Here is a 19120-nt window from a genome sequence, read left to right as displayed (position 1 = left end):
CAGTCTCCATGGGCTGCTCCTGCTACCTTGGGCCCTCGCAGACCCTGAGCACTCTTGTCAAGGCACTGAGCTGCCTTCTTCCTGAGCAGAGGCTGTAAGGCCCCACAGCAGCCCTGGGACCCCCTCCTCCTGCTCTCCTCCAGCCCCCACCCCTGCCCTCCTGCTGCTTCACCAGGGATGTCAGTTTGGGTTTGTGTCAGGGCAGTACTTGTGTGCAGGCACAGAAGAGAGGGAAGCAACGGTGATGGGGGCACCTTTCCCCCAGCACTGTTGGAGGGCTGGGGGGATGAAGAAAAGATCCCCAGGAGATGTATGCTGCAGCCAGAAGCCTTGGTCCAGTCCCTGGCCTGGAGAAGGGCTCATCTGGCAGGATCCTCACGTGGGCACATTTCCATGGCAGAGGAGATTTTGTGTCCCTCCCCTAAAAGAGGCACTGCTGGGAGCTGAGCCAGGGTCCCTCTCCCTTGGCTGTGGCTTTCGCCTGCCCCAGCGCCCATGGGCAGAGAAACTTCTTATGTAGCAGCCAGGCGGGGAGAAGGGTTTGACACCTGGGCAGGACCTGGCAACCCAAACCGCCCTCCCTGGTCCTGCTGGTGGGTCTCAAAACCCCTCCGGCACTTCCCCAAAAGGCTTCTCTGCTGCGGGCTGGAAGGTGCCTTGGCTGTCTGTGGCAGGGTTCGATGTGGGAAGTTGCTGGAGCTCAGTACTGCTGCAAGCAGCAGGATCTGGCCCTAGAGGAGAAGCGGGGAGGAGGTGGCTGTCACCAACACCCTCTCCCACTTCAGCATTGCCCCATTCCCTGCTGGGAGCTCCTCCACCCCTGTGGTGATCCTGGGGGGATATGGGAGAAGCCCAGGCACACACATCCCTCTGCCCCATACCCCAGAGCCTTCCTGCTGGCAGACCCCATGGGAGAACAGCGTTCCCAGGGTGAGACCCCCATGGTGATGGTGATGATGAGTGCCCCCATGGGCACTGCAAACACAGCATCCATCCCCTGGAAAACTCCCATGGGGGCAAGCTCCAGCCCTGCATCTCAGAGAAAGAAGGTATAAAAGTGAAGTAAAGAAGAAGGGGGGATTGTCATCTTCTGAACACAGGATGGTGGGGGCTATGGACAGTATGGACACTGACATGCAGACTCAAGGTGCTCCAAGTGGGGACTGGGGAGAGGAACCCAGCACCTGTCCTGTGACACCTCGCTGCCAGCTCTGCCCTCCCACAGGGGTAATATTTCTCCCTTACTCTGGCACCTGGCAGACATTTTCCTCTTCCTCCTGGGGGAGATGAGCCACAGGCCTGTGTGTGCTTGAGGGGGGCAGCACGCCTGAGCAGGAAGAGCCTGTTTCATGGCATCTGGGGACCTGAACAGTCTGGCATTGCAGGCTGGGTCCATTCTCTGCAGCAAAGCAAGATTGTTGCTGTACCCCAAATCTGTGGTTGTTCCTGCAGCTCCCGAGGACCTGCCTGAGGCGGGTCACAGTGAGACCCCCCCAAGCCTCAGCACTGCAACCCCCATGCTGGGCAGAGCTTGGCTGTTTAAAGCCCATAGGAGAACAGCCTTATTTCTTTGAGTTTTGGCTCACCAGGGTGCTGGGCACCCTGCAGTGAGAATCCATGTCTCATGCCCCATTTTGGTTGTGGGGGTTATTGCCAGAGGAGCAGCCAAGGCACCATCTCCTGGCCCTCACTGCCTGTGCACGGCTGTGGACAGACCTGTGACTCCCTGATCCTACCAGCACAGGGTGGACGGAGTCACCACACACCCCAGGAGCAAGAGGTGGGCACCGGCCCCACCAGTCCCACCTCTGCAGGGCTGTGCCTGACCTCAGCGGATCCAGGTTCCCTGAGCTGAGGGTCTGCTCAAGCCAGTGGCGATGGTGGAAGGAAGACTCCAGCTGAGAGTCCCACAGCCCTGCCCAGCTCACAGCCAAGCCCTTGGTGGGCAGGGCAGGCCCACAGGGCCTGGAGAGGAGCAGTGCCCAAGCTCCAGCCCACACCTGCCTGAGGCTGGGCAGTCAGGGCAAAAGCACCACCCCTGGAGATGCCAGGGATTGAACCCAGGACCTCCCACATGCGAAGCGGGCGCTCTTCCACTGAGCTACATCCCCTTGATGCCTGCTAGTAGGAGAGACGCTCTTCTCCTGTGATGTGTCTATGACAAGGGGAACAGTCTGTGCACCATCGAGAATGGCAAAGAGGAGAGAGACAGGGTCTTTGCAGAGACCCCCTCAAAGGAGAGATGCCAAGTGCTGTGGAGCAGGGAAGGAGGGATGGCTGGAGACCACCCCAAAGAAGCACTGAATGGAGAGTCCTGTCCAGGGGAAGGCTGGGGGCTTGCAGTGCAAGAGGAAGGCTCATTCTAACCTGCAGATCTGCAGCTACAGTGCACGGGCAGTGCTCTGGCAAGAGGTGAAGGAGCAAGGAGGGCCAGGGCAGGCTGGAAGAAGGCAGGCAGGCAGTCTCTGCAAAAATCTACAGGAGACAATCGTTGCTGAAGCCCGGGGTTGAACCAGGGACCTTTAGATCTTCAGTCTAACGCTCTCCCAGCTGAGCTACTTCAGCCCTGCCCCAGCAGCCCTTGTCCCAGTTCCTCTGCCAGGCCACAGGCTGACACACACATGAAGAGAGCTCCTTGGGGACATTCCCAGGGAAAAGCTGTGCCCAGTGTCGGGCAGAGGGGACCTGGCCTCTCCCTGCCTCCATGGCCAGGTAGACTCCAGGTGTGGGGTGGGTGCCAGCTTACAGTGGGAGTGCCAAGATATGTGTCGGGCCTCAGTTACAAAGGTGAGTGGTGAAGGCAAGTGGACAGGCCAGGCACAGGCAGCTGCCAAAGCTGAAGGTGGAAGAAGGGTGGGGTTGGTGGAAGACCTCTCTCATAGGGAAGAGAGGGCCCAGGGGAGGCAGAGCTTTTGCTGGTGCCTTAGGCTTTTGCTTCCTTCTTGCACGAGCAAGAGTGTTCTGTTCAACATTTGGAGACCATATTTAGGGGGAGAGAAGGCTTGAAAACCTCCAAGGATTGGAACTGCACAACCTCTCAGGGCAACCTCTTCCAGTGCGTAAGTGACCTTGTGGTTATGACCTCATGGACCTCACCTCCTGCCTGAACATTCTTTCAACTTTTGTCCCTTGCCTCTCCTTTTCCCACCATGCACCACGATGAAGAGCCTGGCTCTGTTTTCTTAACTGCCTGATAGGTACTGAAATGCTCCCATGAAGTTTCCCAAAGCCATCTCATCTCCGTACTGAACAGCGTTCCCTCAGCCTTTCCTCAGGTGGAAAGTTCTCCAGCCCCGTGCACACCCCCACACACCTGACTGTATTGGTGCCCCTTCACTGAACTTGCTCCTGTTGATCAATGTCTTTCCTGTGCTGGTGGCAGGAGGCCCCAAACTCAGTGCAGGGCTGTGCATGTGGTCTAGCAAGCAGTGAATGGAGGGGGAGAATCCCTCCCCCTCATCTCCTGGCCATGCTTCTCTTCATACAGGCAGGCTGCTCTTGGCCTTCTTGGCCACAGGGGCTCACTGCTGACTCATGTGCAGCTTGTTGCCCACCATGACCCCCAGGGCCTTTTAGGGGCACCCCAGGGGTAGGGCTTGGCATTTCTTCTCTTTGAAATCTAGAAGGGTTTTTTTGGCCCACTCTGCTGACACGCAGAACAAACTTTACAACTCGGAGAGTGAGTTATAAAGCAGGCATGTTTATTCTGGCACCGGGGTGCAAGGGGATTTCTCCTCAAAGCTTGCACGCTGTCTCAGCAAGCAGCCAGATATTTATTACACCAGGGCATACATATTCACAGGGTCACACAATACAAAATATTCATATGTATAAGTTGGGGCAGGGTTAGTTCAAAAGCTTGTGTCAGCCGTTCTAAAACGTTTATGTCATCTTGCACAGGCTCAGACCTGTCTCCGGTGGTCATTTACTTCTTCAGGGGTCTTATCTTCCTCTTCTTCTTTTGTCCTCTAGTGAACTTTAGTCATTCATGCATGCTCTCTTCTTACTTGGTGATTTCAGCAGTTTCTAACAAGTCCGAACAAGTTCTGTGGGAAGACTAGCATTGCAGTTCCCCTTATCACTCCCTTTGTCTGCCATGTCAGTCCTTGAGGAATACCAGTCCCTGATAAGCTTAACCCTTGACAGATGCCACAGGCGCCAGGCCCCGGCAAGCGAGCCTCGAAAGAGCAAACAGGGCCAACAGAATTATTAAACATTTAAGTGGTCAAAAGGCAGATGGTTATTTCCCTGTATCAATTCCCCCCTTTTCTTTCCCCTAAGCAAATTCTTCTGCTTTTTAAAAGTGGTTCATTATGTTTCATCATTATGTATTACAACAGTTGCCAAATTCATCCCTTTTAGATCCTTTCCTGCATTTCCCCTGTACCTAAAATAAGCATTTGTCCAAGGCCACTCCCAAGCACTTATTAAGTTACCGCTCAGCAGAGTCATAAGAACCCCTATCATCGTTTTTGGATGAGACGCTTCAATGGTCCCATAGGTGTCGATTTCCATTGTGGCTTAGGGGCTTTCTTCACTCTGGCGTGATGTACCCATGAGGTCTGTTCTTTCATCTTGATCGCTGTATGGGATGTCAGCAGCACCTGGAAGGAGCCCTCCCACTTCGGTTCCAGAGGTGGATCTGTAAAGGACTTCACATACACATAATCACCAGGCTTAATATCATGCACCGGTCCATCAAGACCTCGGGCTCTGGTTCCTAAGACCAGTTTCTCTATCTCCCGAAGTTGTTTTTGCAGGCTTATTACATACTCAGATAATGTTTCATCCCCAATCTGAGTTGATATTCCCGCCTGTACGATATAGGGCCTCCCGTACAATATTTCTGTTGAGGATTTCTTGGCTGGGCAAAGGAATGTGAGCAATCCAGCCGTTAGGTGGGAACGAAGCATAAGTTTACAAAACGCTGGAGCAGACAAGGACGCTGTGTCCTTGTACGCTGGGAAAAAGGAAGATAAGAAGAGCCTGACAAACAACACCTGGATGCTGAAGAATGAGATAAGTGACTGCTGGACACCTCGTGAAGAAGCTTGCTCAGCCAATAGAGAATAGGATAGTGTCGCGTGAAACGGGGTATTGTACCAATTAGAGTATTGTGTAGGGCGCGTGCCCAAGTGCATAAGGTATATATCTGTATCAAACGTGGTAGTAAGGGGACTTCACTTGATCACATTGGTCTGTGTGTGATGTCCCTCCGCAACATATTTCAAAAGGGCTCAATTCTTCTTTAGTTCTGGGCTTAGTTCTAATCTTCAGGATTCCAAAGATAATGACTGTGGCCAAGATAATCTGGCCTCCTGCCCTAGTTTTACAATCTGTAACTTAATTAAGTGATTCATCTTTTCCACTTGACCACTCGCTTGTGGTCTATATGAGGTATGTAACTGCCAATCTATTCCCAAGAGTTTACTAACTTGTTGAACAATTTTTGCAATAAAATGTGGTCCTCTATCTGAGGAAATTGTTGCAGGAATCCTGAATCTCGGTACTATTTCTTGTAGAAGTGCTTTAGTTACCTCCCTAACCTTATTGGTTCGGCAAGGGAATGCTTCTGGCCGGCCTGAAAAGGTGTCTGTTAGAACCAACAGATATCAGAACCCCCCTTTTCTTGGGAGTTCTGAGAAATCAATTTGCCACTGCTGCCCTGGATAGTTTCCTTTCCCTATTTGTCTGGGTTGGGCTTTAGGGCTTACCTTAGGATTATTTTGCAAACAAATTTCACACTGCTGTGTCGCTTGTTTAACAGTGGAGTAGAGGTTCCGGGCAACTATGCACCGATTTAAGTATTTATACAATGCCTCAGCTCCCCAGCGGGATTTTCTGTGTTCTGCTATAACTATGGCCCACAATAACGCAAATGGGATTATTATTTTGCCCTGTGGAGTCTTTGCCCACCCACCCTTCTCTATTTTTCCACCTAAGTCTTCAACTAATTTCCGATCCTCTTTGGAATACCTAGGTTCACAAGCAATTTGTATTTTACCATCTGGGACCAAAGACTGCACCTCTAATTCACCTCTCTCAGCTGCTTTATTTGGCTTCACAGTCCGCCATAGCATTGCCCAGTTCCTGAGCCATATTTCTTTTTTGATGAGCTTTGCAGTGCATGATAGCCACTTTTTTGGGCAGCTGTACTGCTTCCAGGAGCTTAAGAATTTCTTCAGCATGTTTTATATGTTTCCCTTGGGTGGATAGGAGTCCCCTTTCTTTCCATATGGCTCCATGGGTATGGACTACCCCAAAAGCATATTTGGAGTCCGTCCAGTTATTAATCTTCTTGTCTTTGGCTAGCTCCAACGCTCGGGTTAAAGCTATTATTTCTGCTTTTTGTGCTGAGGTATTCGGGGCAAGGGCTTTGGACTCTCTTACCTGATCTGCAGTGGTTACCACATACCCTGCTCTGCGGATGCCTTGTCGAACAAAGCTACTTCTGTCTGTGTACCAGGAATCTTCAGCATCTTCCAGTGGCTCCTCTTTTAGATCTGGTCAGCTGGAATAGACCACTTCAATTGTTTCCAGGCAGTCATGTGATACTGGTTCTCCCGTGGTTTCGCTGAGGAAAGATGCTGGATTGACAATGTTAGTAACCATTATTTCCACATCATCCCATTCCATATTTAAGGAATCTTTGTGGTGAGAGCCAGTGCCCCCCTTTTACCTCTAATACTGTAGATACAGTATGAGATATCAACACTATAATCTTTTGGCCCAATGTAAATTTACGAGCTTCTTGAATATGTAGCACCAATGCTGCTACCGCCCTTAAGCAGCTAGGCCAACGTTTATTTACTTCATCAAGTTGTTTGGAGAAATACGCCACTGCCCTTCTATGTGGTCCCAAGTTTTGGGCTAGGATTCCCAGGGCTATTCCCTGCTTGTCATGGGAGAATAGCCAGAAAGGCTTAGTAACATCTGGTAACTGTAGGAGTGAACTACATGGAACTTAGTGACTGGGCCTGAAAGTAGCTCACGGTCGCAAGAGCATTCCAGACGCCTTTAGAAGGCTTTGAACAGAATAAACAAGAAGACAGAAAAAGAAAGATCCCAATTAGAAAAACACAGGTGCACATTCCATGATAAAGGGAACTTGGCACAAACAACCTCAATTAGGCAGGTTATCTTGACCAATTAGACTGAGACAAGTTTCGCATGCTCTAGTTAATATAGCCAATTATGTCCTATGTTTATGCACGTGTACAGAGTTAGTATAACCAACTATATCTTATGTTTATACGTGTGTACAGTGTCGATATAACCAATCACATTTTATGCTTGTGTGTGTGGACACCAAATGCTCGCATGCAGCAGCCAATCAGAGCTTTTTAGGAACTTAGAGAATTGAGCTAGGCTCAATAAACTGGTGACTTTGATCATCATATTGGTGTCCTGTCGTCCATCCCTGCATGGAATTTCTCTACATCTGGTGACCCCGACGTGATCCGGTAAGGAACAAGAGGGGAACGCTAACGACTGAAAAGGCGGGGGAAATTGCCGTGAATGCCGGTGGGCTTAAAAGAAAAGCGCCGGGCTGCTCGAGAGAGGCAGGAATCGTAAGCTTACGTGATAAAAGGTGGCAGGGTATCGCAGCATCTGCGAATGAAAAGGCAGCCGTAAAGACACTTATGAGGCTGGTTGAAAAAACAGAGACGGATATTAAAAAGGACCAGTTAGAGGATTTGTTACAGTGGGGACAAAGAAGAGGATTTTTCAAGGACTCTGAGGCTCTCTTTTCTTTGTCTATTTGGGAGAACTTAGGAAGGCAAATATGGGAGTCTGTCCAAGGAGGAAATAAAATAGCTGTGCATCTGGCAGCACATTGGAAAAAGTGTCTCCAAATGATGCAGCAAATAACATCAGAAGCTGCTGTTAAGGATGCGTTAAAACGTGCTTTAGTGGCAGAAACTCGAACTATTAATGCTCCTGCTCCCCTGACGTATTGTTCGGCAGCAGAGACAGTATGCGGAGCACAGAAGCCCCCCCTGCCGCCAACGGCGCCGCCATTAGAAGAAAAAACACTGGTTGCGGCTTTCCCTGTAGAAGAGCTGAATTTTTGGGGGAGGGGAAATAGCGCCAATGTTCCCATGGCCCCATTAACACCCGAGGAACAGGCAATGGTAAATACTTCTGCGAAAAAGACAAGTCAGCCGCTATTATGAGCAGAAGACATTCCTCTGCCCATGGACTCTGATGATTGGGGGGCCCAACGGGACTCAGAAAATACTGAGGAAGCTCAAAATCAGCTATACCCTGATTCCAATAATGCAAACGAGGATTTGGCTACTATAATACTAGAGCAAAAAGAGACAATGTTAGAATTGCTGGAGGAAATGCAAAAAAGAGACAGGGGTAAATGTGGGCAACCGTTGACGAAAAAAGCATATGAAAAAGCAGCAAATGCGATCGTAGAGAGTATGGACTCTTTTGCTAAAGTGGTGGGTAAGGCGGAAGAGAAATTCCCCAAGGATAAAATGCAGGAATTGATTGACCTGTGTGTACAAAAAGGGGAATTAATGCCCGATGAGGGAAAAGGGTCTAAATGGAGATACGAGGATAGATACAAAGGAATGCGACGTCTAACAGAGCCACCCTTACAAAACACGGAACCAGCTGAGACAGGACCTTCACCACCACCACCCAGGGATCCGTCTTTTTCGCCAGGACAACGTTGGCGTGGAATTATTGAGCAAGCCACTATAGAAGGAATAATACTGCCACCTACTGTCGGATCGTTTCCCGTGTTTACTGAACCAGGAGGAAGGTGACAATGGGCGCCTTTGGACTGGAAAACAGTTCGAGAACTACAAAAAGCCATTATGCAATATGGAGTAGACAATAAGTATGTACAACAAATGATACAACAATTTTTTAACGCACAAACCTTAGTGCCAGCGGATGTAAAGGTTTCAGTGGAAAAGTTCTTTGAACCAACTCAGAGGTTGCTGTTTCATTATTGGTGGAGACAGAAAGCAGAAGCCCAGGTGAGAAATTTAGATGCTGGGGCACAAAAATCCACTTGCATTTGTCAGCGTAGACATGTTACTTACTTGGCACGGGACAGTTCGCTACTGGTCCCGTTCAGGCGGCATTAAGGCCAGAGATTTTACAATTGGCGCAACAACTAGCTCTGGAAGCTATTTCAGAAGTACCACAAGTGGGGAAACCAACTCCGCCATAGTCTAAAATCATACAAGGGGAAGAGGAGCCATACATGAAATTCCTTGACCGTTTAAAAGCTGCTGTCGATGCGTCGCCCACCTTAACCCCCGAAGCAAAAGCTGCAGTCGGAAAGGACTTAGCCATTCAAAATGCAAATACAAAATGCAGACAAATCATTGCATCGCTTCCGCATACAGCTACATTAGTGGATATCATCGATGCTTGTAATCGCTTACCTCTAATACAAGAACAAGAGAAAGCTAAAATACATGCTGAAGCTCACGCTGCAGCGCGCGCTGTAGCATTACGACCGATGGTGCAACAGGGAAAAGGAGACCGCAGCCCACACAAAGGCCCTTTAGCGTGTTATCGGTGTGGTCAACCGGGGCATTTGAAATGTACATGCCCTCAACGCATAGCAAGGCAGCCTCGATCTGTGCCAGCACCAACTAACGGCAGTCAGTCAAACTTTTCTGGGGTCTGTAACAAGTGCGACAAGTTCGGACACAAAGCCAGCGACTGTCGATCAAGGTTTAAAAAAGAAGGAATGCCGTTAACACTCAACAATCAGGGAAACAGAATGATGAGCGCCAGGATGAGGGGGCGCCAAGATATCAAGTGCCTCTCAAACGGGGGTGACGGCGTGCCCGGCTGTCTTTCAAAACTCAGGGCAGCCACAAAAGGAAGTGCAGGAGTTGACCTGGCCGTAGCCACTGACACCACAATAACTGATGATAAAGTTCATGTTGTTCCATCGAATGCTACCGGGCCTTTAGGTCTTGGACTAGGTGCATTGCTTTTAGGATGCTCTTCTGTTTCTAAACAAGGAATATTTGTTTTACCCGGAGTTATCAATGCTGATTTCACGGGAAACATTTCAATCATGGTGAAAGTATTTGTTCCTCCTGTGACAATTATGGCTGGAACCCGGATTGCTCAACTGGTACCCTTCAAGGCTAGCGTCCCCTATGTCAGAAACATTGCACGAGGGGACGGAGGATTCGGATCTACTGACACACCATTAGTGGCTTTCACAGAAATAATTGGATCTTCCAAACCCGTTCATCATTTTAATTTATGTGGGCCTTTGGGAAAATCTCTACTACATAAACGTATGCTCCTTGACACAGGGTCTGATGTGACCATAATTCCAAAGGAAGAATGGTTCAGGGATTGGGAATTACAAAATATCGACACTGTGGTAACCGGTATTGGAGGCCAGAAATCCACACAAATCAGCGTGAATTTTATAACAGTTGAAGACTGTGAAGACAAAAGGACAGCACATGTAAGGCCTTATGTTTTAAATACTACTGTATGGCTTTTAGGTCGGGACGCTTTAGCGCAATGGGGAGTTAGATTGTCCACGCATTTTTAGCAGCGGCCATTGACAAGCGACCAACCCTGAAACTGCAATGGTTAACGGACAGCCCCGTTTGGGTTGATCAATGGCTGCTTCCAATGGAAAAGGTCGCTGCTTTGGAGCAACTCGTGGCTGAACAAGTGGAAGCAGGGCATTTGGTTCCTCCTACAAGCCCATGGAACACTCCTGTATTTACCATTTTGAAAAAAATCTGGAAAATGGCGTTTTCTGCAAGATTTGCGTGCAGTGAATAAAGTAATGCAAGATATGGGATCTTTACAGCCTGGTATTCCAACCGCTACTATACTCCCCAGAGACTGGCCTTTGATTGTTGTTGACCTTAAAGACTGTTTCTTTACAATTCCTTTGCATCTGGATGACTGTGAGAAATTTGCTTGTATAAAAATGATCAGCTAGGCTCAATAAACTGGTGACTTTGATCATCATATTGGTGTCCGGTCGTCCGTCCCTGCATGGAATTTCTCTACACCCGCCCCTGCCGGTAGGGAGGCCATATTTACCCCGTCCACGTGGGTAGTGAGGCCAGGTCTACCCCGCACGCGCCAGCAGGGAGGCCAGGTCTACCCCACGCTTGCCTGTAGGGAGGCCAGGTCTACCCTACCTGTGTGGGTAGGGAAGCCATGTCTACCCCACACGTGTGGGTATGGAGGCCAGATCTACCTCACCAGTGCTGGCAGGGAGGCCAGGCCCACCCCGCCCTTGCCAGCAGGGAGGCCTTGTCTACCCAATCCGCCCGGATAGGGAGGCCTTGTCTACCCAATCCGCGTGGATAGGGAGGTCAGGTATACTTCATCCGCGTGGGTAGGGAGTCCTGGTCTGCCCCTTCCACGCAGGCAGGGAGGACAGGTATACCCCGCACTTGCCAGCAGGCAGGCCTGTTCTACCCCGCCCACACGGGTAGGGAGGCCAGGTCTACCACTCCCACATGGGTAAGGAGGCCAGGTCTACTCCACCCTTGCCTGTAGGGAGGCCAGATCTACCCTGCCCTTGGTGGTAGGGAGGCCTGGTCTACCCTGCCCACGTGTGTAGGGAGGCCAGGTCTACCCAACCGTTGCCGGTAGGCCGGGACTACCCTGCCTGCATGGGAAGGAGGCCAGGTCTACCCTTTCTATGTGGGCAGGGAGGCCAGGTCTACGCTGCCTTTGTCAGTAGGGAGGCCTGGTCTACCCCGTACGCATGGGTACAGAGGCCAGGTCTACCCCACCCACGTGGGTAGGGAGGGCAGGTCTACCCCATCCGTGCCGGTAGGGAGGCCAGTTCTACCCTGACCGTGTAGGGAGGGAGGCGAGGTCTACCCCATCTGTGCAGGGAGGGAGGCCAGGTCTATCCCACCCTTGCCAGTAGAAAGCCCAGGTCTACCCTGCCCGCACAGTTAGGGAGGCCAGGTCTACCCCACCAGAGCCAGTCCAGAGGCCAGGTCTATGCCGCCTGTGCAGTTCGGGAGGCCTGGTCTACCCTGCCGCGTAGTTAGGGAGGCCAGGCCTACCCCGCCCACATGGTTAGGGAGGCCTGGTGTACCCGACCCTTGCCAGTGTGAAGGCCAGGTCTACCCCACCTGCGCGGTTAGGGAGGCCAGGTCTACCCCACTGGATACAGTCGGGAGGCCACATCTATACCACTCGCGCAGTTACGGAGGCCAGATCTACCCCACAGTCACAGTTCAGCCAGGTGTACCCTACCCGCGCGGTTAGGGAGGACAGGTCTACCCCACCAGTGCAGCAGGGAGGCCACATCTACCCCACCCTTGCTTGTAGGGAGGCCTGGTCTACCCCTCCTGCTTGGCTGGGGAGGCCAGGTCTACCCGCCGGCTCGGTTAGGGAGGCCTGGTCTAGCCTGCCTGCTCGGATAGGGATGCCAGGTCTACCCTGACCGCGTCATTAGGGAGGCCAAGTCTACCCCTCTCGCTCGGGTAGGGAGACGAAGTCTACCGCACCTGCGTGGTAAGTGGGGCCAGGTCTACACTGCCCGCACGGGTAGGGAGGGCAGGTCTACCCCGCCTGTGCGGTTAGGGAGGCCAGGTCTACCCCGCCCGCACAGTTAGGGATGGCAGGTCTACCCCACCCGCGCAGTTTGGGAAGCCAGGTCTACCCCACCCGCGCAGTTTGGGAAGCCAGGTCTACCTCAGTGGCTCTGATAGGGAGGCCATTTCTACCCCGCACTTGCAATTAGGGAGGCCTGGTCTACCCCGCCAGCTCGGCTAGGGAGGCCACATGTAATCCGCCCGTTCCAGTAGGGAGGCATGGTCTACCCCAGCCATGGTTTAGGGAGGCCAGGTCTACCCTGCCGCGTGGTTAGGGAGGCCAGGCCTACTCCGCCCACGCGGTTTGGGAGGCCTTGCTGGTATGGAGGTCTGTACTAGCACGCCTGCTAGGCTAGGGAGGCCAGGTATACCCCAACCTTGCCAGTAGGGAGGCCTGCTCTACCCCGCCCTTGACGGTAGGGAGGCCAGGTCTACCCCGCCCTTACCAGCAGGGAGGCCTGGTCTACCCTGTCCGCGCGGGTAGGGAGGCAAGGTCTACCCTCCGGTGCGGTTAGGGAGGCCAGGACTACCCCAGCTGAGACGGTTGGAAGGCCAGGTCTACCCCACCGGCATGGGTCAGGAGGCCAGTTCTACCCCACCCTTACTGGTAGGGAGACCAGGTCTACCCCACCCTTGCCAGTATGGAGGCCTGGTCTAGCCTGCCCGCTCAGCTAGGGAGGCCAGGTCTACCCAGCCATTGCCTGTAGGGAGGCCTCGCCTACCCCGTCCGCGTGGGTAGGGACACCAGGACTACCCCGGAGCATCAGGTAGGGATACGAGGCCGACTCCAGAGTTTCAGGTAGGGAGGGCAGGCCTACCCCACCCTTGCCGGCAGGCAGGCCTGGTCGACCCCACCCACGTGGGTAGGGAGGCCAGGTCTATGACACCCGCGTGGGCAGGGAGGCGAGGTGTACATCGCCTGCACAGGTAGGGAGGCCAGGTCTACCCCACCCTTACCGGTAGGAAGGCCAGATCTACCCCACCCTTGCCAGTATGGAGGCCTGGTCTAGCCCGCCCGCTCAGCTATGGAGGCCAGGTCTACCCCAACCTTGCCAGGAGGATGGCCAGGTCTACCCCACTGGCGCCAGGCGGGAGACCAGGTCTACGCCACTCGCGCAGTTAGGGAGGCCAAGTCTATCCCACTGGCACTGGTCAGGAGGCCAAATCTACCCCTCCCGCTCAGGTAGGGAGGCCAAGTCTACCCCGTCCGTGCAGTTAGCGAGGCCAAGCCTACCCTGCCCTCGCGGATAGGGAGCCTAGGTCTACACCGCCCACGCAGTTAGGGAGGCCAGGTCTACCACACACACGTGGGTAGGGAGGCCCGGTCTACCCCACCAACACGGATAGGGAAGCCAGGTCTACCCCACCAGAGCCGGTTGGGAGGCCAGGTCTACCCAGCCACCCGCATTGTTACAGAGGCCATGCCTACCCTGCCCTTACTGGTAGGGAGGCCAGGTCTACCCTGCCCTTGCCGGTATGGAGGCCTGGTCTAGCCCGCCCGCTCAGCTAAGGAGGTCAGGTCTACCCCAACCTTGCCAGGAGTATGGCCAGGTCTATCCCACTCTCATTCCTGCCTTCGCTGACAATGGAGCCACAGGTACTTTACCCTGCAGGGAATGAAAAATGTGTGGGTCTAGGTATTGCAGAGTCTGCTTGAAGATGCTCCTGTGTCCCAGATATATTGGACTTAGTGCCCGTTTGGCTATTCAAAAGAGAGCATTTCATTCACTTTGTCTCTTTTTTCCCCTCTGTGAATCAGGGGAGCTCGTTACTTCAATGTGTGACATGCTGTGTGCAAAGAGCAGATATGGGCAGATAGAGTGCAGGGCAGGGAGTGTTTTGGGGGGTCCTGGGATCTCTGCTAACACAAAAATGTGGTTTTTGTTCATCTAAGGCTGTCCGCTGTGGGAAGTGGACTTCAGAGGAGGTAACGTGGACTTAAGATACAGCCGATGAGTGTATTACATCACTGCATGCCTGTGTGCAGCTCGTTCTCCAAGCAGGAGGCAGTTGGTGCCCACAGGCTGAAACGTGCAGCTACAGACTTCAGTGAAGAAAGCTCAGATTTGAGCAAGGCTGCTGTAAGTGCCAGGTGGTTGAGAGAAAAGGTGGGGCTGGGGGTAGGGATGAAGAATGACCAGAGATTGTTCAGACGTAAAGGGTCTTGATTTTTGTATACATTCAAACTCCATTAGGAGGATCAATATGAATTGAGGATTTCTGATATCACATAGTTCATGAGCAGAAAAATAAAGAAAAGTGTGTGGGGGGGAAGAATTCTTTCTTATTGTTTAGTATTGAAATCTTTCCACTTTGACTACACTCCTGAAATCTCTCTAATTAACTACATAAGAACTGAAGACCTAAAGGAAAATACTGCACAGAGCCTTGGCTCGTTAGGGAGTTTTCATGTTAATGAGCCCTCTGGTGCCAAGTTCCTGAACTGCAGATCCTGAAAGATTGAACAAGCGTCTCAAGAAGTAAAAGACAGCATCAGACTTCCAAGTTTCTGAGGGTGTTAGCAGGCTCCACTGAGGAACATCACTGCAGAGACCGTGGAGGGAATGACCAGACAAGGAGACTGTCCCTGGGGGCTGGTGAAACAGGAAGTCAGAGGCACTGGTTACAGGTGGAAGATCAATTGTGGAGGTGGCTGTGAAAGGCCTAAATGTGTTTCAGCAAGCAGGATGGCCAAGCCCTGAGCCCCATCCCCCTGGGAAGGGGGATCCTTTCCTTCATGGGATGCTTACAGCTCTTCCTGGGAGCAGTTTGATGTGGGGGGGTGTGATGCCGAGTGAAGGACAGCGGTAGGACACCTCCCAAGCTCTTTTGGCGGTCGGTGAGGAGGAAACAAGGGCCTGGGGCTGTAAGGAACTGGTGTCCTCACAAGGGCTTCAGTGGAAGAGACAGCAGCCACCGTGGAGATGACAAGGACTTCAGTTCTGTTGGCGGGCAGGAGGGGGGCAGTGCACAAAGGCCCTGTTTGCACCACAGACAGTCCTACACTGTCCTCTGCCTGTGCCAGTTTCCCTGCAGACTTTAGCTGCCTCTCCCTGTTTCCCTACCTCACCCTGACCTTGGGATCTCCCAAGTAGAAGAACTTGGAGCAATGGAGTAATTTGAGCCTGGGGGGAAGTGTGAGGACAATGGACTTTAACAGTTTTGTCATTGTTTCTCACAATCCAAACCTTTTTTACTTGGCATAAATTAAATTGGTCTTCCCCAAGTCACCCCTTCTTTGCTTGTGACTGTAATTAGTAAGTGATGTCCCTGTCTTTATCATGACCCATGAGCTATTCCATCTTATTTTCTCCCTTTGTCCCTTTGAGATGGAGTTGTGACTGGGCAGCTGGGTGGGCCTCTGGGTGTTGGGCAAGGCTAACCTACTACAGCACGACCACCTCAGGACTGCTGTGTCCAGTATGGGGGTCACCAGCACAAAGAAGACCCTGACAGAGTGGAGAGAAAGTTGCAGAGGCCAGGATGGTTGGGGCCTGGAGCACATTGTGTACAAGGAGAGGCTGAGAAAGCCGGGGTTTGGAAAAATCCCTCAGAGCCAAACACTGGAGCAAGGACCCAGGCCAGCTGGTGAGATCAATGGAGATTTTCACCATCTGTTGAGACAAGCACCTGATCTAGCTGGAGGTGTCTGAGAATGGGCTTGGCTGAGAGTCTGGCTGTGGCACGAGCTATGGGACTTGATGTGTAATGAGTGTTGGTAGGAAACTGGTTCCCTTTGTATTAATAATGGCAGTAGAGCTGGGTATCCTAGAGACCTGGAGGAAGACAAGGGTGACCATGCAGCAAAGGTCCTTCCTCAGGGTTGGGCTGTATGGCCACTCACTCTCTGGCTCTTCTGTGTTCATATGATAGGTGATCCCCAATGCTGACTGCATTTGCCCCTTCTCTGCCCTCTCCAGTCCCACACCCCAGGGCAGCATGACAGTCCTGGCCCTGGAGCTCCTCAGCCAGCTCTTGCATCTCTCCAGCCCCCTTTCCCTGTGCCAGCTGGGTTCCCTCTACCTGTGACTGCAGAGTCCTCCTTTCCCTCTGAATACCTGGAATTAACACTTTTGCGTGATTCCACCTGGGCAATCTCTTACTCTGTGGAGCTCCAGTCACACCCCAGGCACACGCTGCCCATGGCGATCCCCTGGGATATCCAGGCAGCTACAGATTCCCCTCCTGGAGGATGGCTTCTGCCCTGTCACATGTGGGAAAGGACTGGGTTTGTATCTCAGTGACCATTCACCATCTCCACTGTCACCAGGCACCAACAGATGAGTCCTAAATCCACCCCTCCAGAAGGTCACAAGATGACAATGAGTTTTTGCCCTTGAAACCATGGATCAATAGGCCTTTTTGAAGTGCAGTATCTTGGGCCTGTTCCTGACACGAGGTTTGGAAAAACAGCCCTACCATCAGGCAGCGCACAGGGAAGATCCCTTTTTATTACAGAGATGCTGTGAGGGAGTCAACTTGGACCCAGTGTTACAAAGACACATTTTTATATGGTCCTCCAGGTGAGACAGAGGAGGTTCATGCTTCACATGAAGTACGGGAAGTCCAAGTATTGGTCTACAAACATGAAACCCCAAAGAGCAATAACAAAAATAATAAAACAAAGTATGGGTATACTATGGGAGTCACTTGTGGAAAAAGACTGGAAGTTTACTGGTATTGAAAATGCCTATGAAATCGTTTTCCTCAGGGTATTTTTGAGCTCCCTGTTCCTCATGCTATAGATGAGGGGGTTCACAACTGGAGGCACCAGCGAGTACAGCACTGCCACCACCAGATCCAGTGATGGGGAGGAGATGGAGGGGGGCTTCAGATAGGCAATCATGCCAGTGCTGACATACATGGAGACCACTCAGCCCACAAGACAACAGCCCTAGCCAAGAGAACAAGGACCTCAGTTCTGGATCCCAGCCCTACCAAAGCCCTTGGCTTTCCCCACCACAGGCTGTCCTATACTGTCCTATGTCAGTGATCGTTTCTCTGCAGATTTTAACTCTCCGCCCTGCTTCCCCAACTCTCTCTGACCCCAGGATATCCCAAGGTTTACTTAAAACTCTCTGTCCTCACTGTTCTTCAAACATAAAGCTGTAGTTTTCTGAGGGTCAAACAATGTCTCTGAGTTCCTTGCAACCCATTTGGCTTCTTTCAAAGACTTGTTTATATTCCTCTAGCACCCAAGATGTCCTAGCCCCAGGCTCGCCTGAATTCTTACATGCATGGCTCTCTCCCTGCACTACCACATGTCTCACAAACCCTTGCCTCTTCCCCCGCAGTGATGAAACTTCACCCCAGGAGGTCTGTGCATCCTCCACACTCATAGATGTTTCCTGAGGTACACCCAAGTATGGGAAGTGAAGCAGGAAAACAGCAAGGTCAGCTCATTTAGCATGGTAGCCCCCCTCAGCAGCGAGCCTTCTCCATTTTCTAGGCATGCACACAACATGGAAAAATCTCTTTCATCCCTGACTTGCAGAAGAGGGGTCTTCCTTCCTGACATCTTCCCAGGACACACCTCCTCCTCTTCCCCATCCACAGACATCCACTGCTTTCCATTTCTGGTCTCAGAGAGGGTTTCAGGATTTGCTAAAGATGTCAGCCACCTCCTTGTTTCTCACTGACATCCCTCGACCCTCTCTCTGAGCCGTACACATGGCCAATCACTGCTGCTCAGAGCCACTTGCTCTTCAGAAGAGGTCTTGAGATTCTTGCATATTCCTGGTGCTTATTAACTAACTTCCTGACTCCCTCCAGAGCTCATGGCAAACGTTGCTGTCTACAACAGGGCCTTTATGACCATCTTTTATGAAATCATTGTCTTTTGAAGATCTTCTCTGCAGAAAGAGTAGCCGCAGAAAAGCACCAAAGCCACCACAGCAGAGTCTGAGTGAAGTGCCAGTAAGAAGCAGCTGAGCAACACCCAAGGCTCTGGCTTCCTGGCAAGGAGTCTCTCCTGTTTGTCACCTCTTCTCATGAAAGGAACAGGAAAACTGTCCATCCCACAGAGCTCTGCTGAAGGAAGATGGAGCTGTACATAGTGTGAGGCGATATAAGTGGGATTAGCAGGTAGAGAAGACTTTTGTAGGAAAGGCTTTGCGAGGGAGTACGCTGATGTCACCCAGATAAAATAGTGGAGACCAGGTAGTGTGCTGACATGATGGTTAGAATTGTCCTGGGGTAAAAGAACGTGGATGAGAGCAGGTGGGAGAGATTTGGTTTGCAGAGATTTGAGGTAGTACTTTCCGTGTCTGAGCAGCCTGAGGTTTGGAGCCAAGGAAAAATATAGAAGCTCTCAAGAACCTTTTGGAATTAGTGGAACTATCACTACTAGCATTAAGAGGACAGTGCTGAAAGGGAACTCCTTACTATTCTCGATGATGAACTAAGGATTTTAATTTTCTTTTTACTTGACAAAATAGCTATAAGTTCTCAGTGATGAGCCTCTGGTATGCAATCCGTAGAACAAGTGTCCATGGTGGCACCTCCTGGCAGCTGCTTCATGGCCCCTGTCAGTATTCTGT

General features: G+C 51.6%; 1 non-coding gene across 1 annotated transcript; it reads right to left on the bottom strand.

Annotated features, from left to right (window-relative positions):
* Positions 1–2039: 2039 nt before the first annotated feature.
* TRNAA-CGC (transfer RNA alanine (anticodon CGC)) lies at positions 2040–2111 on the bottom strand. The gene has a single exon. It is a non-coding gene; the product is annotated as a tRNA-Ala (tRNA).
* Positions 2112–19120: the final 17009 nt, after the last annotated feature.

Source organism: Haliaeetus albicilla, chromosome 30 (genome assembly GCF_947461875.1).
Source record: "Haliaeetus albicilla chromosome 30, bHalAlb1.1, whole genome shotgun sequence".
Classification (NCBI taxonomy): Eukaryota; Metazoa; Chordata; class Aves; order Accipitriformes; family Accipitridae; genus Haliaeetus; species Haliaeetus albicilla.
Note: the sequence above shows the minus strand (reverse complement) of the source record. Positions and strands in the feature narration are given on the sequence as shown.